The 24,035-nt window shown below is 45.8% G+C and overlaps 1 long non-coding RNA gene across 1 annotated transcript in view; it reads left to right on the forward strand.

Annotated features, from left to right (window-relative positions):
- LOC142599224 (uncharacterized) overlaps positions 1 to 24,035 on the forward strand; it is a 620,151-nt gene that overhangs the window by 348,570 nt on the left and 247,546 nt on the right. The window contains exon 2 of the long non-coding RNA XR_012832846.1: positions 11,711 to 11,754. This is a non-coding gene — a long non-coding RNA (uncharacterized LOC142599224). The remainder of the gene's footprint in view (positions 1 to 11,710; positions 11,755 to 24,035) is intronic.

The following is a 24,035-nucleotide window of genomic DNA, read 5'->3' on the forward strand; positions in this document are numbered from 1 at the left end:
ATGTGATGAACTGAAAGCAACCCCCATTCCCCATCCCCTTGTGCCGCTGGGGGGAGGAGGTAGAGAAATTGGGAGTGAAGTTAAGCCCAGGAAGAAGGGATGGGCGGGGGGAGGTGTTTTAAGGTTTTTATTTCTCATTACTCGACTCTGATTTGTTTGGTAATAAATTAGATTAATTTTTCTAAGTTGAATCTGTTTTGCCTATGATGGTAGTTGCGGAGTGATCTCTCCCCATCCTTATCTCGACCCACAAGCCTTTCGTTATACCTTTTCTCCCCTGTCCAGTTGAGGAGGGGGAGTGATAGATCTGCTTTGGTGGGCACCTGGCATCCAGCCAGGGTCAACCCACCACAGCATGCTTCAGGATGTACTTATGATATTTTTGTACCTTAGATCTTAAAGTGTGTGGCTAGAAAGTTACTCAAAAGGTTGCACATAGTTTGTGCAGAAATATGAAATGCCTATGTTTGTTCCACTGTCTCTCAAAAGTAAGATGTACTTGCTCGGGAATTACAGAGCATGACATTGTTACAGATCATCTGAAATACTGTTCTTTATAATCAGTGAGAGAGAAAACTGAAACGTGAACTTTAAATATGTGAAGATAGACTTGAGATGTGATATTCAATCCTGACTCTGGAATTTCTCTAATCTTGTTTATGCTTAGCTCCTGTGATGTTCTCATAATGATATTTAGCTAAAACCAACAGAATGGTCAAGTTTAGGCTTATTTTCATGGAGGCAGAAAAAACCTCCTATCCCTAGCACAAATTCCAAGTTCCTAAAGGAAGCACAAGAGCTTATAAAAAAATGAAACATCACTAACACATTTGACAGTGTAACCGTGGGATAGGGGCCATGAAACAGAAACTATAGAATCAGGTTGAGATAATTAGTTTGTAACCAAGGTAATAGGTAATGAAGCTAACTGACCATGGCAAGGTACAATGCTGCTATGTTCCATGTACAGTCCCTACCAAACTGAACAATAGGTTCAGAGATATTAATCTTATGAAGTAAGTTGTTATGGACAGGTGCACCCACAGCGAGGATACTGCACATGCCTGCAAGAAGAGGGTCATCCAGCGGACACGGGTGCGAGACCACTGACGATCACCAGAGACCCTTGAGGACCACCGACTCAAATCACTGAGCAGGCGTGACGGGGAGGAGAATATGGAAATGGATTCTAAGAAATGATTATCATAGGACTGCCTTTTCTGAGAAAAACGATGAATATGTATGTTTTGATCCTACATAACCTGTGTGTTGGTGATCACCTGGCATGCATGTTGGGTGGAGCTATCCCCCATGCATCCAGCGCTGCAATAAAGAATGCCTGCCTTTTAACACTACATTGGTGTTACGAGGTTTCTTCCCGGGTTTCAGTGACAACAGGGACAAAAAACACCCCCGTATTTTCCTCACCTACACACAAATGCCTGACCATTTGGGATCCTATGGTCCTGTGCTTTGGATTTGTGATCAAAACAGTGTTTATAACACACCGATGTTTTGGCTATTGCTGAACAGTGCTTGCACAGTGTCAAGGCCTTCTCTGTATCTCACTCTGCCCTCCCCAGTGAATAGGCTGGAGATGCACAAGAAGTTAGGAGGGGACACAGCTGGGACAGCTGACCCAAATTTACCAAAAGGATACTCCATACCCTATGACATCGTGCTCAGCAATAAAAGCTCAGGGAAAGAAGGAGGAGGGAGAGACATTCATGGTTATGGTGTTTGTCTTCCCAAATAACCATTACATGTGCTGAGGCTCTGCTTTCCAGGAAGTGGCTGGACATCTGCTTGCCGATGTGAAATAGTGAATTAATTCCTCTTTTTGCTTTCCTTGTGCATGCAGCTTTTGTTTCACTTGTTAAACTGTCTTTATCACTCCCTGATAAACAGTCCCTCACCATCTTTCCTGTAGGCCCCCTTCAGGTGCTGGAAGGCCCCAATTAGATCTCCCCGGAGCCTTCTCTTCTCCAGGCTGAACAAGCCCCACTCTCTCAGCCTGTCCTCATAGGAGAGGTGCTCTATCCCTCCAGTCAGCTTTGTGGCCCTCCTCTGGACTCGCTCCAACAGCTCAATGTCCTTCTTGTACTGGGGCCCCCAGAGGTGGATGCAGTACTCCAGGTGGGGTCCTCCACAAGAGTGGAGTAGAGGGGCAGAATCACTTCCCTCGACCTGCTGGTCACACTTCTTTTGATGCAGCCCAGGACACGGTTGGCTTTCTGGGCTGCAAGCGCACACTGCCGGCTCATGTTGAGCTTAAAAAGTTTTAAAGTAATGTTTAAAAAGTTTTAAAGCAATGCTTTTGAAATCTCTTGAGGACATGATCCTTTTTTCAGTCTTTTGAAGCTGACTTTTTGAAAATTAATGTTTCTCAGGAATTAGAAGCCTTGCACCTTGTGCAAGCCTGAAGTGAAATTTTTTTCTTTAAGGAAAGAATTGATTAAAGTATGCTTGCTTCCAGAAAATAGAAAGAAAGTGTATTAAATACAATTTAAGAAGTAGAGAAAAAAAAATACTGAAGAAATTTGAGGCTTATATTTTGTTCATAATCAGATTAATTTATGCATTTTTAAGTAAACATAAACCTGAAGTCAAATAAAACATTCAAGTACAGCCTCTAAGAGAATGGAAAAGTATATATTCTGCAAGCAGTCTTTATGATATAAACTGTACAGTGAAGTAAAAAGCTATATTATTGCTTTTAAATTTTGAGTAGGATCATATCACCATTTTTTCCAGCAAATGGTTTTATTCTGAATGACAATATCTGTAGAACTTCAAATAGAGAGCTTGTGGTGGTTTGACCTTGGCTGGTTGCCGGACCCCCCCACCCAGTCACTCTCTCACTCCCCCTCCTCAGCAGAACAAGGGGAGAAAACAAGATGGAAATGCTCATGGGTCGAGACAAGGACAGAGAGATCACTCACCAATTACCATCACAGGCAAAACAGACTCGACTTGGGGAAAAATATTTTCATTTATTGCCAATTAAAAATAGAGTAAGAATGTGAGAAAAAAATAGAAAGGTAAAAAACACCTTACCCTCATCCTTCCCAGTCTCAGTTTAACTCCTCCATTCCCAGCTCCTCTACCTCCACCACTGCAGAGCAGTGCAGGGGGGGATGGGGAATGGGGGGGTTGCAGTCAGTTCATAACAGCTTATCTCTGCCACTACTTCCTCCTGACATTTTTTCCCTGCTCCAGCATAAATCCCCCACAGGCCACAGTTCCTGCCAGAAAACCTTCCCCTGTGTGGGCTCCTCTCCACAGGCTGCAGCTTCATTCAGGGCATATCTAGCTGCTTCGGTATGGGGTCATCCATGGGCTGCAGGTGGATATCTGCTCCACCATGGTCCTCTCCACAGGCTGCAGGGGAACAACCTGCTTCAGTGTGGTCCTCTCCATGGGCTGCAGGGCAATTTCTGCTCTGGCACCTGGAACACTTCCTTCCATTCCTTCTTCACTGATCTTGGTGTTTGCAGGGTTGCTTCTCACATTTTTTTTCTCACTCCTCTCTCACAACTGCTGTGCAGTGTTTTACCCTTTCTTAAATATTTTTTCACAAAGGCACTACCAATGTTGCTGATTGGCTCAGCTTTGATCAACAGAGGGTGCATTATGGAGCTAGTTAGAACTGGCTCTGGCTGGCATGGGGGCAGCCTCTGGTCTTCTCTCACAGAAGTCACCCCTGCAGCCCCCGCTACCAAAACCTTGCCACATAAACCCAATAGAGAGCTATTACCTGACACTAATCCACTAATAAGCAGTAAATTGTTGTTGCCATATCTGTTTCACAGAGCTTATATGAACTTAGAACCACTTCCTCCCCAAAAGCACTTGGTTAGCTGGATCTTGTGCATTTAAAACAGTAGTTCCAACTGATTTCCTGCAGATGTGGGTTACCTTACCTTGTAGAGAGGCAAGTTGATATCCTGTCTGAATATGAAACAGTTGATCCTTACTCTTCCTGAGGTCAGAACCATACTGAAATATTGTATTTTCACTCCTCCTGAATTTCAAGCACTGCACATTATAAATAAATCTCTGTACAGAATCTTTTTCAGTACTGGGTATTTGATCATCAAGAAAGCACTGTTTTATTTTTCAGAGCCACATCACAATGTCTTTCAACTGCATGCACCTGGAAAAAGTCAAACAAGATTATTCATTTGGCATAAATGAATAAATTTTAAAAATACTATATGATTCAGAAATAGCAAAAATACAGATAAAAAACATTTGTGCAGATGAGATCACAAACTGAGGATAAAGAACTGTGACTGTTGCTTTGGAGGGTATGAAAAGTTGAGGGAGTTATTTGCCCCTTTCATTTACATTTTCAGTCTGTATCCTGAAGGACATTGCTATCAAGCTGTCTCTGACCCCACAGCTTAGAAAATTTCAACCCAAACAGTAACATTTTGGTAAAGCTAAAAGCAACAGGAATTAATCTTGAAATAAAAGTGCCAAGGGACCTTACCTGATATAACAATATGAATAAGGGAAACTAATTAGCGTAGAACAATTTTAAAACAGAATATATAACTTGGCAACACTTGAGTCAGGCCCCACAAACTCAGGCTTTGCCTCTCATGCTCCAGTATGAAAGAGAACAATTAGTAAAATAGTTGGAATGTAGAAACAGGATAAGAGAAGCCGTAAATTAGGGAACAGTCCTTGGGTATGAACTAGAAAAAAAGACACAAAGTTTGAGGCATCCTGATAAAGGGGGCCCAATATGCCAACAAGCCTGGGACCATCTGGGCAGGATGGATAACAAGGTTGCTGAGCTTGCAAAAACGGAGATAATGAAGAAGAGGTCACCCAACTGTGTACACTGAAGAAGAGGAGAAAGAGGAAGATTTGAGGAGGACGACCCCTGACAACCACCTGAGAAAGAAACTGCGCCGGCGTATCAGGACATTAGCATATATTCATGATTTCCTGGAATAATAATGAATATGTATTAAATTTATCAGAAACCTAATGAATATGTAACTCTTTTGTAATATAAATCACATATAATTTGTTTCTCGTCGAGATGCATGTTCGTGGAAATATCCCGGTGCAACTCCCAGCACTGCAATAAAGGATACCTGCTTAATAGTCACATTGGCTATTGAGTGAATTTTTTTTTATTCACATGTGATAAGACACTATTCATTGTTACTTTAGGTAGAAGGCTAAAGATTCTTAGAATGAGCACCTGCCACACATCCTGATAAAAAGGCAGAGCTACAAGACACTTCAAGGTCCTTATATATGTACTTTTCAGAAAGGGAAGACACGCCTCCAGGAGCATCCTTATCTTCCTGAGACATATAACGAACAGTTACTGGGACTGAAGTATTGAGAAACTAGGGGAAAGGTAACTTGGGCCAGGGTCTCCACGACCACTGACCCATAAGCCCCCTACCCAAATTATACCACCTACTCAAAAGATAGAGGTGGGAAAAGGAACTGAGCATGCGTTCTAGTTTGCATACTAGGCAAAGAAATATGAACCAATTATTGTAACAGGGAGTGTACCACTTTGTAATCTTTGTAATATTAGTGTATAAATATGACAAGAGAACCAGCGTTAGGTGTGCCTGATTAGAGGAACTATCCTCCTGACACCCAGCACTGCAATAAAAGGAAATGCCTGCTTCTTAATGCTAAATGGGTGTTAAGGAGTTTTCTTTTATTCCTGAATTTTGGTGACAGTATTAGGTATCATGTTTTCCTGAGCGAGAGCTACTATCCCTAAAACATGCCTGGTGTTTGGCAGACAGAAACATATGTGTGTGTATATATTTCAGCAGTTCTGGGAAATAATGGATTTATCTCTTACATTGTACAGGCTCCCTGTACATGTTGACTAAATGAGTCCTTCTGGGGATGCTTTGGGTTTGATCCACATGCTCTGTTAATACATTTGTTCAGTGTTTCCAGAAAAGACTGTGCTGCACAGTTACATACCCCTCTTGCATAGTTGATTGGTATGCAGGATGAGGATATGGCTAGTGTTTCCAGATATGGTTGCAACTAACAGGTCTGGTGATGTTTTCATATATCCAAAAATCTTGGATAACCATAAGAAACTGTACTAGACAAAACTTCTGGGTGGAAAAAAGAGATCATATCAGGTTTATGGTAACCTGAGCCATTCTCCCACTGTTTTAAGTTGTCCTGCTTAGTGATTTACATCTACACAGAGAAAATGAAATCACACAGCTTTTTACCTGCAGGGATATAGCATCACTGTTTGCTGAAGAGCTTGGCTGCAAAAAGGAGCATCTGAAATTGTCTAAAGCACTTTTATTTCCAAAAAAGGTTAGTGTACTAACTGAAACTGGATACAGCCTACAAGAGAAGCAGCCCCTGGCCTACCTAAGATAAGGCAAGAGTGCCACTTCCTTCACACGTACCTTCTTTAGGCTTTGTTCACCTTCACCTACCACACATGTGCCATGCCCCACCTTCCAATACCCAGCTAGGATTGCTTGTTATTTGTCTCCATCCAGTCCAAATATGCTGTGTCACAATGCTCTGCCCTTCCAACCAAAAACATCACTCCACAGCAACTAGGATGGAGAGACAAGGAGTGGTGGGAAGCAGGAGGTAGTAGTTAGCAGGAGAGTTGGGCTGAGGCTCAGGGAGATGGAGTAAGCTGATTGGGCAGGACACTGAGGGAGGCTAGTGAATGGAAGAGGGCTAGTGAGGCAGGTGAGGAGTATTTAGAACTGATGGGGATGTGGTGTAGCAGACCTTATACCTGACTAGCTGGAAGACCCCATCACAGAACAGGGAAGTGTAACAGCACACAGAGCACTGTCTATAAAATCAAGCAGTTATGAATACTAAGTGGGGAACTTGGACTGGAACTGCTGCTGGACAGTGAGACCTGTGACACTGCCCCCACACACACGGCCAGGGATGCCTCCACCGTTTTCTGCTTCCTCCGAGGATTGACTCGTATGCTTTGATATGATTTTCAAGTCTAGATTATGATTGTTATATTGATACAGAAAAAACATGTATTAAGATCTGACCCAGTCTGCAGAGCGTCCAGGTGATTAGAAATTATAAGTTGTGTTATAAATTCTGTATTATGCTACTTACAGATTATACTATATTGATTCTGCTTGTAGAAATCCTGTGCCATTCTAATAATAAATTGCGCTATACTAATCATACAATCCTGTTAAGAAAATAAAGCTTTAACTGTAACTACGATTAGTGCCATCATAATTCCATCAAGGATCCCTAAAAGAACCTGTCTGTCCCCTTAGTCCTGGGTGACAAGATGCTAAAAATACTTCCTGTAACTCTCCCATAGAGCTCAATAAATTTAATTTAGGTAGAAAAGCTGATTTTACTGAGCTTGAAAAACAGACTCATTTCCAAGAAGGTTTTGATTTGAAGGAAACACCACCACAGACGCACCACTCCCACAGCACGCTTTCCCTTTGGTGAAAATAGATGGTTAAGATTAGAGTTGCTTTTTTTTATTTTAATTCTAACCAATAAACAAATAAAAGAACATCCAAAAATATGCTGGTTTGGGAAGAAATTAAAGTTTCATTCTCCAAGTCCTGGCTACTGAATCTATTTGTAGTCTTACTTGTTTCCTTCAGATGAATACAAACATACAGATTATGGAGAAGACCCTCCTGGAGACTATGCTCAGGCGCATGGAAAATAAGGAGGTGATTGGTGACAGCCAACACGGCTTCACTAAGGGCAAATCGTGCCTGACAAATTTGGTGGCCTTCTATGATGGGGTTACAGCACTGGCAGAAAAGGGAAGAGTGACTGATGTCACCTACCTGGAGTTGTGGAAAGCATTTGACACTGTCCCACACGACATCCTTGTCTCTAAATTGGAGAGACATGGATGCGATGGATGGACCACGCGGTGGATAAGGAATTGGCTGGATGGTCGCACTCAAAGAGTTGTGGTCAAGGGCTCAATGTCCAAGAGGAGAACAGTGATGAGTGGTGTTCCTCAGGGGTCGGTACTGGGACCGGCACTGTTCAACATCTTTGTCGGTGACATGGACAGTGGGATCGAGTGCACCCTCAGCAATTTTGCTGACGACACCAAGCCGTGTGGTGTGGTCGACACACTGGAGGGAAGGGATGCCATCCAGAGGGACCTTGACAGGCTGGAGAGGTGGGCCTGTGTGAACCACATGAAGTTCAACAAGGATAAGTGCAAGGTCCTGCACGTGGGTCGGTGCAATCCCAAGCACGACTATAGGCTGGGCAGAGAATGGATTGAAAGCATCCCCGAGGAGAAGGACTTGGGGGTATTGATTGATAAGTTCAATATGAGCCGGCAAGGAGCGCTAGCGGCCCAGAAAGCCAACCGTGTCCTGGGCTGCATCAAAAGAGGTGTGACCAGCAGGTTGAGGGAGGTGATCCTGCCCCTCTACTCCGCTCTTGTGAGACCCCGCCTGGAGTACTGCGTCCACCTCTGGGGCCCCAGTACAGGAGAGACATTGAGCTGTTGGAGCGAGTCCAGAGGAGGGCCACGAAGCTGATCGGAGGGCTGGAGCCCCTCTCCTATGAGGACAGGCTGAGAGAGTTGGGCTTGTTCAGCCTGGAGAAGAGGAGGCTCTGGGGAGACCTTATTACAGCCTTCAAGTAACTGAAGGGGGCCTCCAGGAAAGATGGTGAGGGAGTGTTTATCGGGGAGTGTAGTGACAGGACAAGGGGTAATGGGTTTAAGTTGAAGGAGGGTCGATGTAGATTAGATGTTAGGAAGGAATTCTTTACTGTGAGGGCGGTGAGGCACTGGAACAGGTTGCCCAGAAAGGTTGTGGATGCCCCTATCCCTGGAAGTGTTTAAGGCCAGGTTGGATGAGTCTTTGGGCAACGTGGTCTAGTGGAGGGTGTCCCTGTCCATGGTATGCAAATTGGATCTAGATGATCTTTGAGGTCCCTTCCAACCCAAACCATCCTATGATTCTATGATTCTATACATCTTACAATCTTGTTCATATACAGGAGTGTCAGAGTGAAGAATAGGATCTGCAAATACCGGGGGATGGAGGGGTGTCGCACAGCACCTTAGGTGCCTTGGCCTTTGTATTGCTAAGGGCCTTCTATCTGCATCTCTGTAGCCTGCCTTCCACTCTAACCAAAATTACAATTTAGATCAGGTCAGAACAGAAGCACTTTATTACTATAGCTATATGAGAGAACACAGAGCAGCAGAGCGACAGCCTCTGCTGGTATGAACTCTTCCCAAATGGGGCAGTTACAGAATTTATATACCTTTAGGTTAGGCAACTCGTTCTTCAACAAACCATGTCAGATAAGCAGGGCTATAGTAATTGCAACAAAGAGTGGTAACAGGTGGATTACTTAATATAGGGAGACTCTGGACAGTCAGATAAGGAAGCTCTAGACAGTACCTCTTTTTTACAAATAATTCACTCCTTTGTTAATTACGTCACACTGACTCGGTGAGGCCGTTAGATCATACTGACAAGTATTTTTTATTTAGTGAGGCCTGCAAAGGCCTATGAAGTGTTAACTATTTTACTTTCACATTCCATCCTTTGAGACTTATAGTCTCACACAGTTGAGAGTCCAGAGTATAGTAGGTAAACCACAGACTCCAGAGGAAATGGATTGATCATTATATAGGCCATGCTGTTTCATCATCCATTCTTGCCTCTAGACTTGACTGACATTCATCAAATTGATGGTTTCTTCTCATTCCTTTTCTTTGTCTTTTAATAAGTTCAACATCATAATTTTAGCTTCTGCATGAGTCAGACATTCAACTTTGTTACAAGTCAGTTTACAACAGGTTGAGTTAACATATATAAAATAACTAAACGTATTAGTCCTATTAAAATATATTTCAATGCAGTTTTAAATAGGGCACCTAGCCATTCTCCCATGTCTGGCAGCCAACCCCACCAGTCAAAGGGTTTTTCATCAGCTACTTTGTGTAAAATTTTAGTTGGGTCTGTATTTGATTTATATCTCTATTATCTTGGTTGACATAAAAGCAATAGCTATTGTTAATTAAGGCACATACACTTCCCTGTGTTGCTAATAAGTAATCTAGTGCCATAAGTTTTTGTAGTGTCACTTGGAACACAGAAGTGATTTCTAGTTGCATGATTTGGATTGCATCTATTGTAGCATTTTCAGTTCTCTCAAGGGAGGCCAAGATATTTATAAATAAATACCCCTGAAAGAGGGTAGATTTAGATGGGATATAAGGAAAAAAATTCTTTACTGTGAGGGTGGTGAGGCACTGGAACAGGTTGCCCAGAGAGGTTGTGGAGGCCCCATCCCTGGAAGTGTTTAAGACCAGGTTGGATGAGGCTTTGGGCAACCTGGTCTAGTGGAGGGTGTCCCTGCCCATGGTATGCAGATTGGATCTAGATGATCTTTGAGGTCCCTTCCAACCCAAACCATTATGATTCTATGATAATGGCTTTTTCTAATTCAGATACTCCTAGCCAAGAAAGAAAATGCTCATGCAAACTGGTGGAAGCCAGTTTGTTGAAGGACAAGTGCATGGAAAATTTGGCGTTTCATTTTATTTGATTATGTTTTACACAACCACTAGCCAATTAATCATAAGCATTAAGGGAGGTTAAGAGCAGGGCTGCCTCCTCCAGCCATTCCAGCCCAGGACCCCTCCTTCCCAGCCACTGGAGCCCAGCCCAGTGCATGCAGGGACCCAGGGCCTCTGCCCAGGCTGAGGGATGTGGCTGCTGCTTTCCATTTGCAGGTTCAACCAGTAGCGAACTCAAGCACATATCCCACACACATAGAGAACATACTGATATGGCTGGTCACACAGACTGCCACAATGTGCTGCCATCAACAGCACCCACATACATGACTCACATAAAACATAAATATAGACAGCCAAGTCCCCTTCCTCCTCTTTGGCTGGTAGAAATAATTTGCTAGTGAAGGCACACACACAACAAGCACATGCACATTTGTGGAGCCCTCAAGTACTGGTATGGCCTCTCTGTCCTTTCTGTACTCCTGCCTGGATTTCAGACCCTCTTACCTACTTCATGGGTCCCCTACTCACTGGCTAGTCCAGCCTGATGCTTGCTAGCAAACAGGTGCACACTCATCCCGCAGGAAATCAATATTCGCAAGTCCCCCTGGGCATACCAGCATGACCCTTTGCCTGCCTGATACCCCAGCCTGGACCCAAGGCCCCCTTACTCACTGGCTAGTCCATCTTGAAGCTTGCTAGCTGTGGTGGGTTGACCCTGGCTGAGGGCCAGGTGCCCACCAGAGTCGCTCTATCACTCCCCTCCTTCTCTAGACAGGGGAAAAAAAGTATAACAAAAAGCTTATGAGTCGAGATAAGGACAGGGAGAGATCATTCACTAATTATCATCACGAGCAAAACAGACTGAACTTAGAGAGGGAATTCATCTAATTTATTACCAAGCAAAACAGAGTAGAGGAATGAGAAATAAAATCAAATCTTAAAACACCTCCCCCCACCCCTCCCATCTTCCCGGGCTCAACTTCACTCCCGGCTTCAACCTCCGCCCCCCCTCAGCGGCACAGGGGGATGGGGAATGGGGGTTACGGTCAGTTCATCACTGCCGCTCCTTCCTCCTCAGGGGGAGGACTCCTCTCATTCTTCCCCTGCTCCAGCATGGAGTCCCTCTCACGGGAGACAGTCCTTCACGACCTTCTCCAACGTGAGTCTCTCCCACAGGGTGCAGACCTTCAGGAGCAGACTGCTCCAGTGTGGGTCCCCCACAGGGGGTCACAAGTCCTGCCAGCAAACCTGCTCTGGCATGGGCTCCTCTCTCCACGGGTCCACAGGTCCTGCCAGGAGCTTGCTCCAGTGTGGGCTTCCCACAGGATCACAGCCTCCTTCAGGTGCCTCCACCTGCTCCAGCGTGGGGTCCTCCACGGGCTGCAGGTGGAATCTCTACACCCCCTCATCCTCCCTCCATGGGCTGCAGGGGGACAGCCTGCTTCACCATGGTCTTCACCACGGGCTGCAAGGGAATCTCTGCTCTGGCGCCTGGAGCACCTCCTCCCCCTCCTTCTGCACTGACCTTGGTGTCTGCAGAGTTTCTTACATCTTTTCACTTCTCTCTCCGGCTGCAAAAAGCTCTCTCTAACTGTGTTTCTCTTTCTTAAATATGTTATCACAGAGGTGCTGATTGGCTTGGCCTTGGCCAGCGGCGGTTCTGTCTTGGAGCCGGCTGGCATTGGCTCTATCAGACACAGGGGAAGCTTCTAGCAGCTTCTCTCAGAAGCCACCCCTGTAGCCCCCCCGCTACCAAAACCTTGCCACGCAAAACCAACACACTAGTGAATTACACATGCACATACTTCCATGCACAACAGATTTGGAGAAGATACAGACACTCAGCTCCCTCCAGCAGCCAGCACCAAGCACATGGGCTGTAACCCACGGTCCTGCTACAGCTGCCAGTAGTGAGCCTCATTCACACTGTTCTTCCTTAGTAGCTCGTTTTCAGGTCACACATTGTTCCCACTGCAGTGGCTTGAGGTTAAAGATCCCCACTCACTCGAGTACCTGACACTGAGACCCCATTCACTCCAGTAGCTGACACCACAAGCCCTGTCTAATTCCAGTAGTTGGCACCCAGACCGCTCATGCCAGTCCTCCCAGTAGCTGGTACTCTAGGCATAAAGCCTGCAGGAGCCTCCCTAAACCCAAAGAGCTATGTCCCCTTGTGGTGGGTTGACCTTGGCTAGCTGCCAGGTGCTCACCAAGCCGCTCTCTCACTCCACCTCATCAGTGGGACAGGGGGAAAAAATGAGATGAAAAACTCATGGGTCAAGATAAAGGCAGTTTAATGAAGAAAAGCAAAGGCCACGTGTGGAAGCAAAGCAAAAAAAAGATTTATCCTCTACTTCACATCAGCAGTCGATATCTAGGCACTTCCTGGGAAGCAGGGCCTCAGTATGCGTAGCAGTTGCTTTGGAAGACAAACACCCTAATAACGAATGCCCCCTCCTCCTCCTTTCTCTTAGCTTTTATTGCTAAGCATGACATCATATGGTATGGAATATCCCTTTGGTCAGATTGGGTCAGCTGTCCCAGCTATTTTCCCTCCCAAGATCTTGCCCACCCCAACCTACTGGCCTTTGTGGAGGAGATTTGGAGAGAGAGCCTTGATGCTGTGCCAGCACTACTCAGTAGTAGCCAAAACACTGGTGTGTTATCAACGCCTTGCTAGGTGTTCCTGTAACCGTAGGATATGGACCATGAGACAGAAACTATAGAATCAGCTTGAGATAATTAGTTTGTAACCAAGGTAATAGGTAATGAAGCCAACTGACCATGGCAAGGTACAATGCTGCTATGTTCCATGTACAGTCCCTACCAAACTGAACAATAGGTTCAGAGATATTAATCTTATGAAGTAAGTTGCTATGGATAGGTGCACCTAAAACAAGGATACTGCACATGCCCGCAAGAAGAGGGTTATCCAGCGGACACGGGTGCAAGACCACCGACGACGACCAGAGACCCCTTGAAGACCACAGACCCAAATCACTGAGCAGGCGTGACGGGGAGGAGAATATGTAAATGAATTCCAAGAAATGATTATCATAGGACTGCCTTTTCTGAGAAAAACGATGAATATGTATATTTTGATCCTATATAACCTGTGTGTTGGTGATCACCTGGCATGCACGTTGGGTGGAGCTATCCCCCATGCATCCAGCGCTGCAATAAAGAATGCCTGCCTTTTAACACTACATTGGTGTTATGAGGTTTCTTCCTGGGTTTCTGTGACATTCTCTGCCAAGATAATAACAAAATGTTTATGACACTGTCCTGGTTCTGGCTGGGACAGAGTTAATTTTCACAAGGAACCAGGACAGGTGAGCCAGGCTGGACAGGGGGCTGTTCCATACCCTGTGATGTCATGCTCACCATAAAAGGGGGCTAGTTAGGGAGGGGTGGGTTCGGCATGGCTCCGGGATGGGCTGAGTGTCTGGTCAGTCTGTCTGACCGGTAAATCATTCTCTGTTATCACCCATTGTTATTATCTGTTATCAGTACTGTTGTTGATTGTTTTCCCCCTCCCTTGCTGTCCCAGTAAACTGCCCTTATCCCAACCATCGAGGCTTTGCCTTTGTTTTTCTGTTCTCCTCCCCATCCTGCCGGGGGAGGGGTGAGTCAGCAGCTGCTTGGTGCTCAGCTGCCAGCTGGGGCTAAACTAAGTCAGTCCTATTTGGTGCCCACTGTGGGGCTCGAGGGGTTGTGATAACGACAAGTCTGACCCAAGTGTGTTAAAACAAAGTTGTTATAAACATTTATGATGTTATTGAAACAGTCGCTGGTCATAATGATGTTCTGTTTGGTCCCATGGCTCTGGTTTGTAAACCTGTGTTTACTCTATGTAATCCCTGCGGCGCTGTTTATCACCTCTGGGAGAGGGGTTCCTGTTCTCATGTTGTTGTATTGTGTCATAACAACTTATGATAAGATATCATCAACAGTCATGAGTCTGAGCTGGTACTTGTATGTAGCATTTCTGTCATGCCCGTACCTTGGACAACATCTCTCAGAATTGATTAATAATTGCACCCAATCTATGGGGAAGACAGGGGGGGATACCTTCTCCCACTCTTTCACCTCCCCTTTTCCCTTTTGGTTGGTTACAACAATTTTTGAGAATGTTGAATACCCTTGGAATGTTCAGGCCAGTATATTCCTATTGCTAGGTCTCCTGCATGTTTTCCAAGTCCTGTTCAGGATTAGCAAAAATTGTTTCAAGAATACCACCCAGGGATCTTCCTGAAGGATGAATAGTCAGGGCTGGAATGGCATGTGGGAGAGTATGGGTGGGTATCTAGAGACATTCTCACCCCCAATGGTTTGCAGCTTCACTCCTGAACAACTGCAAGACCCTGATAAAATGGCAGAATATTTGAAAGAAAAATGCTGCGGGTATTCCAAGGAGACACAATTTACCACACTGTGCTGGGCCCTGGCCACGATCTGTCAAACACTGCTTGATAGTAGACAACACCATCAGGGAGGAGAGAAAGAGAACAGACCCACAGGCACTGCAAATACCCAAACCCCCGCAACAGGCACTGTAGCCGAGCCAAAAGATCAACCCATACCAGTATCAGTCGCCCCTATACACAAAAAGAAATGCACAAGGAAATCGGTTCGCTTAGTGAAGGATGATGATGAACCGGGACCATCACGAGAACAAAAAGAGGAGCCAGAACCAGAAGTGATCACCTGATCCCTGTCCCTGAGTGAGCTGCGAGATATGCGGAAAGATTTCAGCCGCCTTCCGGGGAGCACATTATTACCTGGCTGCTCCGCTGCTGGGATAACGGGGCCAGTAGCCTGGAACTGGAGGGCAGGGAGGCCAAGCAGCTAGGATCCCTGTCAAGGGAAGGGGGCATTGACAAGGCAATTGGGAAGAAGGCACAGGCCCTCAGCCTCTGGAGGCGACTCCTGTCAAGTGTGAGGGAAAGGTATCCTTTCAGCGAAGATGTCATCTGTCGGCCAGGCAAGTGGACCACCATGGAGAGAGGTATCCAATATCTGAGGGAATTAGCCATGTGGGAGATGGTTTATTATGATCCGGACAACACACAGTTGCCCGCAGACCCCGATGAAGTCCAGTGTACCCGACCCACGTGGCGGAAGTTTGTACGGAGCACACCATCATCGGACGCCAACTCACTGGCAGTAATCGACTGGAAAAGTGAAGAGGCACCCACAGTGGATGAAGTGGCTGGCCAACTCCGGCAATATGAAGAGAGCCTTGCTTCCTCCCTCATCTCGGCTGTGGAGAAACTGTCCCAGGAGGTCCGGCAACTCAAAGAGGATATATCTTCCTCCCCACCTGCACAGACCCTTATTTCAGCTGTTAGGAGTAAGCGTTTTTCTGCTCCAGAGAGGGGATATACGAGAGAGAGCATACACGCCACAAGGTATCCTGTGGTTTTATCTGCGTGACCACGGAGAAGACATGAGGAAATGAGATGGAAAGCCTACCTCAACCCTGCGGGCATGCGTACATGAGCTACAAGGCAAGACAGCTGTAAAAAGGGACTCTTCCAGAAAGAATGCTGCTCCAGTTTCCACGGGGGAGCCCCCCAGATCGAGTGAAATGCCTAATCATACTTAGGATCCTCTTGAAGGGACTTCTAAGTCCTTTTTGCAAGAGGTGAGTAGTGAATATGATGAGCAGGACTAGAAGGGTCCTGCCTCCAGCCAGGTGGAGGAAAGGGACAATAGAATGTATTGGACTGTGTGGATCCGATGGCCTGGCACATCAAGACCCACAGGAATACAAGGCCCTAGTGGACACTGGTGCACAGTGTACCCTAATGCCATCGAACTATGAAGGGGTGGAACCGATATCTATTTCTGGTGTGACGGGGGGATCCCAACAGTCGACTCTGTTGGAGACTGAAGTAAGTCTAACTGGGAATGAGTGGCAAAAGCACCCCATTGTGACTGGCCCAGAGGCTCTGTGCGTCCTGGGCATAGACTGTCTGAGGAGAGGGTATTTCAAGGACCCAAAAGGACACAGGTTGGCTTTTGGTATAGCTGCCTTGGAAGCGAAGGACATTGAACCATTGTCTAGTTTGCCTGGTCTCTTGGAGGACCCTTCTGTTGTGGGGCTGCTGAGGGTTGAAGAGCAACAGGTGCCAATTGCTACCACAGCTGTGCACCGGCGGAAATACCGCACCAACCGAGACTCCCTGGTTCCCATCCATAAGCTGACTCGTCAACTGGAGGGTCAGGGAGTGATCAGCAGAACCCGCTCACCCTTTAACAGTCCCATGTGGCCAGTACGGAAGTCCAATGGAGAGTGGAGGCTGATGGTAGACTATCATGGCCTGAATGAAGTCACACCACCGATGAGTGCTGCTGTGCCAGACATGCTGGAACTTCAATATGAACTGGAGTCAAAGGCAGCCAAGTGGTACGCTACAATTGATATAGCTAATGCATTTTTCTCGATCCCTTTGGCAGCAGAGTGCAGGCCACAGTTTTCCTTCACTTGGAGGGGCGTCCAGTACACCTGGAATCGACTGCCCCAGGGGTGGAAACACAGCCCCACCATTTGCCATGGCCTGATCCAGACTGCACTGGAAAAGGGTGAAGCCCCAGAGCACCTGCAATACATTGAGGACATCATTGTATGGGGCAACTCAGCAGAGGAAGTTTCAGAGAAAGGGAAGAAAATAATCCAAATCCTGCTGCAGGCTGGCTTTGCCATAAAACAAAGTAAGGTGAAGGGGCCTGCGCAGGAAACCTAGTTTTTAGGAATAAGATGGCATGATGGGTGGCATCAGTTCCCAATGGATATTATCAACAAAATAGCAGCCATGTCTCCACCAACCAACAAAAAGGAAACACAGGCTTTCTTAGGTGTTATGGGTTTCGGGTGAATGCACATTGCAAATTACAGTCTGATAGTAAGTCCTCTCTATCACGTAACCTGGAAGAAGAATGATTTCAAATGGGGCCCTGAGCAACGACAAGCTTTTGAACAAATTAAACAAGAAATAGTTCATGCTGTAGCTCTTGGGCCAGTCTGGGCAGGACCAGAAGTGAAAAATGTGCTCTACACCGCAGCCGGGTGAACGGCCCTACCTGGAGTCTCTGGCAGAAAGCACCAGGGAAGACTCGAGGCCAACCCCTGGGGTTTTGGAGTCGGGGATACAGAGGGTACGAGGCTCACTACACTCCAACTGAAAAAGAGATATTGGCAGCCTACGAAGGGGTTCAATCTGTTTCAGAGTTGATTGGTATTGAAGCACAGCTCTTCCTGGCACCCCGACTCCCAGTGCTGGGCTGGATGTTCAAAGGGAGAGTCCCTTCTACACACCATGCAACCGATGCTATGTGGACTAAGTGGGTTGCACTGATCACACAGCGGGCTCGAATAGGAAACCCCAATCGTCCAGGAATCCTGGTAGTGATCACAGACTGGCCAGAAGGCAAAGATTTCGGAATATCACCAGAGGAGGAGGTGACACATGCTGAAGAAGCCCCACCGTATAATAAACTACCAGAAGATGAGAAACCATATGCCCTCTTCACTGATGGGTCCTGTCGCATCGTGGGAAAGCATCGAAGGTGGAAGGCTGCTGTATGGAGTCCTACAGGGTGAGTCGCAGAAGCTGCTGAAGGAAAAGGCAAATTGAGCCAATTGGCAGAGGTGAAAGCCATCCAGCTGTCTCTAGACATTGCTGAAAGAGGGAAGTGGCCAATGCTCGACCTCTATACTGGCTCATGGATGGTGGCCAATGCCCTGTGGGGGTGGTTACAGCAGTGGAAGCGGAGCAACTGGCAATGCAGAGGCAAACCCATCTGGGCTGCCCCATTTTGGTAAGATATTGCTGCCTGGCTAGAGAAGCTGGTTGTAAAGGTATGTCACGTAGATGCCCACGTACCCAAGAGTCCGGCCACTGAGGAACATCAGAACAACCAGCAGGTGGATCAGGCTGCCAAGATTGAAGTGGCTCAGGTGGATTTGGACTGGCAGCATAAGGGTGAATTATTTATAGCTCGGTGGGCCCATGACACCTCAGGCCATCAAGGAAGAGATGTGACATATAGATGGGCCCGTGATCGAGGGGTGGACTTGAGCATGGACACCATCTCACATGTCATCCATGTATGTGAAACATGCGCTGCAATGTGAGCGAGTGATGGTGTGGTGCTCAGCTGCCGGCTGGGGCTAAACCATGTCAGACAGAAAGCAGGTAACTAAACTACTGCCTACTGAAACTTAAATTGTTTTTTCCAGTTAGTTCAGGTTACTGTTTTTCACGTTACTGCGTGACATCATTGGGACAGAGGAGACTGAGCACAAAATGGGGTCACTGCCCCATGTGAGGGACAGCAGTCCATTGACTGCAATGCTGTCTGCCAAAGATAGGTTTGTTGCTCCAGGAGCCGGAGGAGCAGGGATTCAGTGCATTAATAATGATTACCTACCACATGCATGTCCAAAATAATGTAACTTTGCTGAAACTATCAGATTACAAGAGGGGTTTTGGGAGACAGCATGAACAGAACTTTTTAAATATAGCAATTACCTTAAAAATTTATTTATGACCAAGCCTTGACAAAGGTCTGTTGGCTGTGGAAAAAGAGATTAATATGGGAATAACCTTTAGGTCATACTAAAACACACTTATTCCATCAAGAAGCCTTGTGAGCTTAAAGATCAACTCATACAGCTCTATGTAGCAGGAACAAGGTTTATATTACCTTATTTTTTTTAACCTAATTAGAATAATACTGATTATATTTTGCACTTGCCTTTCAAAGACAGAAAATTTTATTTACACGGTGTTACATAAAGAAAATTGTTCTGCAATATATAGTAGTAGAAAACAAGACATGTTAATGGGTGAAGACTGGAATTTAAACCTGTCAGGAAATTCTTAAAATTAGTAACTCCACTTCCTGTATTTTTTGCTTTCCTGACTGATGTGCGGAAAATCAGACTCCACAACTGGGAAAGTTGTAAAGTAGGTATGTTTATTCAGCGCTGGGCAGCACGGGGGGTCATCCCACCAAAATCGTGCGCACCTTGCGGCAATTCCCTTTGAATTTTATACAACAAAATGTTACATATTCAAAAAGCGCCTATACATATTCATGATCTGTCCGTGGAAAGGCGGTCTTATTACAATGAGTTCATTTCCATTGTCTCCGCCTTTAACTCCTCTCAGCTGCGCACGCGCAGTGCCTCTTGGTGGTCGTGGGCCGGGGTCTTGGGGATGAAGGCCGTATGTCTTCCTCACTGTGCACTTTTCACCTTCACCATAAAACTTACTCAGACCGGTTCCTAATTAGCAGAGAATCCTCCGTGTTCATTCCATTCTGATTTACTACCTCCTTATCTTGTGATTGGTTGCAAAAATGCAAGCAGAATGAAGGGTCATCTTGACCCTTCCTTACACTAGTTCTTGTTAAAACATCTTACGTAAGGGTTAAGATTACTAGATATGTGGCTTAAGCTAGTTAATGGTCCTGCTATTTCCCTTAAGTGTTAGTTCCCTCTATCAATCCCCCCTTTTCAAAAAGGTTAGTAAATTCGTTTACTACAGCTAATACAATGACTCTTTATCTAATATTTTCTCAAAATACTTATTTGATTCTAACCTTTGCCTTAGCTGATATTTCTTCCATTCGCTGTAAGAATTCCCCGTGTTTTGACAACACCCTAAAGCACATCGAACTACTACACACAGAGCTATAAACAGGATTATAACCATAATTGTCATAACAAACAATTGTTTCAACCATGTCAAATTCGGTAACCAGGATGTTAATCTTTCCACTAAGTCACTAAACCCCCAAGATGTGTTATCTTGGGCCACTTCATGCAAGATTTTGGTTTTTTCCCAAATTTGAGATAAATCCTTTTCAATCCTTTTGTCTTGGTTGACATAGGTACAGCAATGTTCACCAATAACCGTACATAAACCTCCTTCTTTAGCAAAAAGCAAATCCAGCCCCAGCCTGTTTTGGAGTGTCACCTGTTCTAGAGAAGAGATTTCTTTTTGTAGAGCTGTGAGCGCATCAGCTGTAGCATTATTAATAATTTCCATTGTAGCCGAAATGTTGACTAAGGCCTTTTCTAATTCACTAACCCCCAACCATGGGATAAACCACCTCGCAAAGCTATGAAAGCTGGTTGGTCTTTCTACTAAAGGGTTCCGTTTTCCCCGGGTTTGATGGGCCACGGGTTTCATATAAGTTCGTAATAAACCGAGCGTGCCTGAACTAGTTAAGTTTTGTACAATAGTAATGTTAGGAACTATAGTCCCTATAGCGCATTGACCTTTCCACCCTAAGGGCAATACTTTGTACCCCCACTTCCCACAGATCCAGTACCATCCCTGACCCACAGGGGTGGGCCAGCCTTTGGGGGTACTGCTGACGTGTCTTTGAGTCTGGTTGCTATTCCACATATTTGCACCTCCATACTTGATATAACTTGTGCAATTAGGGTAAGCCCCAACAAAACTTGTACTTCCACATTTTTTATCTGTGCTATTCCCTCCCGTACTCTTTGTGGTGTTTTCCAGGTAGCACCTCTGGACACAAGGTACTTCCGTGGTCTCGTTCCAGAGTGTGCTTAAATCTATCTGCCACTCGAGATTCCTTTTTGGTATCTCCATGTATTCTGTGAGGGATATATTACTAAAGGCCTTGGCTATCTCTGAAGAGTTGGGAAAACTGGTGGCGACCACCGGGTGGCCCTGTCCTACGTTTGTGGGCAATCGTGAGCAAATCCAGCAATCAGACCAGTTCATGGCATTAGCAATTTTGTCATGTAGCTGCAAAAAGGCATTATTCTCCCATGCCTCAAGTCCCCCTATTAGGCTTACAGTCAGTGTCGTGACAAGGTAAGCTTTCCTTGCTGTACTTGCGTGACTCTCCATGGAGATTTAGGTGCCTTCTTCACACGGGAGTGGTGAATCCAGGCATTCTGTTCCTTAATCTTTATTGCTGTGAAGGATGTGAGGAGTACCTGGAACGGTCCTTCCCATTGTGGTTCCAGGGTCTTTTCTGTAAGAGACTTCACATATACATAATCTCCAGGTTTTATGTTATGTACAGGTCCATCCAAACCCCTGCTTCGAGTCCCAACCACATGTTTTTCAATTCTGCTGAGTTGTTTGCCTAATGCCACCATGTATGAAGACATAATTTCCTCCCCTGCTTGTGCGGACATCCCTTTCTGTATTCCATAGGGTCGTCCATACAAAATTTCAAAAGGGCTCAGCCCCTCCTTTGCTCTTGGCCTGGTTCGTATGCGCAAAAGAGCCAAAGGAAGAGACTGAGGCCAGGCCAAGTTAGTTTCCTGTCCCAATTTCACAATCTGCTGTTTGATTAAGTGGTTCATTTTTTCTACTTGGCCACTCGACTGAGGGCGATATGGGGTATGAAGCTGCCAATCTATACCCAAATGGCAGCTAATTTGTTGTACTACTTTTGAGATGAAATGTGGTCCTCTGTCAGAAGATATGGTTGCCGGAACCCCAAAGCGTGGTATTATTTCTTGTATTAATGTTCTGGTTACCTCCCGAGCCTTGGCTGTCCTGGTAGGAAATGCCTCTGGCCAACCTGAAAAGGTATCAGTTAATACCAATAAATATCGATACCCCCCTTTTCTTGGGAGTTCTGAGAAATCAATCTGCCATTGTTGTCCAGGCCCGTTGCCTTTCCCAATTTGGCCCATTTCTGGTTTGGGGGTATTCTTGGGATTAGTCTGGAGGCAAATATCGCACTGTTGAGTTACTTGCCTCACGGTGGTGTATAGATTCCTAGCTACAATCTCTCTAATCAGGTGTTTATATAGAGCTTCTGCCCCCCAATGCCTCTTCCTGTGTTCTTCCCTTATCAGAGACCATGTTAGATAAGAGGGAATGATTAGTTTCCCTTGTGGGGTGAGAGCCCACCCCTCGTTATTATACGACCCTTCTAGGTCGATGATAAGCTTCTGATCTTCCTTAGTATATTTTGGCTTACCTTCTAGGGAGATTTGCCCGTCAGGGACCAAAGCCCCTTCTGTTTTTACCTTTGTTTTGGCTACCTGTTTTGCCTCTCTGTCCGCCAGCTCATTTCCTCTTTCCAACTCCGAGTTCACTTTCTGGTGCGCCTTAATGTGCATGATTGCCACTTTCTCAGGGAGTTGGACTGCCTCCAACAGCTTCAGGATCTCCTCCGCATGCTTGATGTTTTTGCCTTGTGAGTTCAATAATCCTCTCTCCTTCCAGATTGCTCCATGCGCATGCACAACTCCAAAGGCATATTTTGAGTCTGTATAGATATTTACAGCTTTGCCTCGGGCCAATTCCAGAGCGCGGGTCAGAGCAATTATTTCTGCCTTCTGCGCAGAGGTATTCATGGGCAAGGGCCCTGACTCTATTACTTCCTGGCTGGTGGTAATGGCATATCCAGCATGTCTTTTACCGCTTAGGACATAGCTGCTTCCATCCGTGAACCAGTTTTCCGTGTTTTCCATAGGACTGTCTCTCAGGTCCGAGCGGCTCGAATATGTTGCCTCGATGGTCTCCAGACAGTCATGATGCACTGGTTCTCCTGTGTTTCCACTGAGGAAAGAGGCTGGATTGACAATGTTAGTGACTACAATCTCCACATCATCTTGTTCTACCATTATAGCCTGATATTTCAAGAATCTTTGTGGGGAAAGCCAGTGTCCACCTTTCGCTTCCAGTACTGCAGATACTGTATGGGACACTAACACAGTCATTTTCTGGCCCAGGGTGAATTTTCGGGCTTCCTGGATGTTTAGTACTACAGCCGCGACCGCTCGCAAGCATCCAGGCCAGCCCTTTGCAGTTGCATCCAATTGTTTGGAAAAGTAGGCAACTGCTCGTCGGTACGGACCCAAATCTTGTGCTAATATTCCTAGGGCAATCCCCTGCTTCTCATGGGAAAAAAGGAAAAATGGTTTACTCACATCTGGGAGTCCTAAGGCTGGGGCCGACATCAGGGCCTTCTTTAGCAGCTCAAAGGCCTGTATGGTCTCTTTGCTCCATTTAAGGGGTTTCTGCTCAGTGGTTGTTAGTGCATACAAGGGTTTAACAAGCAGTCCATAATTATAGATCCATAGTCGGCACCACCCAGTCATCCCCAGGAAAGTTCGTAACTCTTTCACTGTTTGTGGTCTCGGGGTTTGACATATTGTCTCTTTTCGGGCCTGTCCCAAAGTCCTTTGTCCAGCACTAATTTCATAGCCCAGATAAATCACTTTGCGCTGCATTACTTGGGCCTTTTTCTTGGATACCCGGTATCCCTGGAGCCCCAAAAAATTTAGCAGACTCACCGTCCAGGCCATACAAGCGTCCTTTGTCTTGGTGGCAATCAGGATGTCATCCACATATTGTAACAGCTTCCCTTCCTCAGGCGGGGCTTCCCAAGACTCAAGATCTTTTGCAAGTTGATTACCAAATATAGTAGGGCTATTTTTGAACCCTTGTGGTAACACCGTCCAAGTAAGCTGAGT

This window comes from Balearica regulorum, chromosome W, assembly GCF_011004875.1.
Source record: "Balearica regulorum gibbericeps isolate bBalReg1 chromosome W, bBalReg1.pri, whole genome shotgun sequence".
Taxonomy (NCBI): domain Eukaryota; kingdom Metazoa; phylum Chordata; class Aves; order Gruiformes; family Gruidae; genus Balearica; species Balearica regulorum.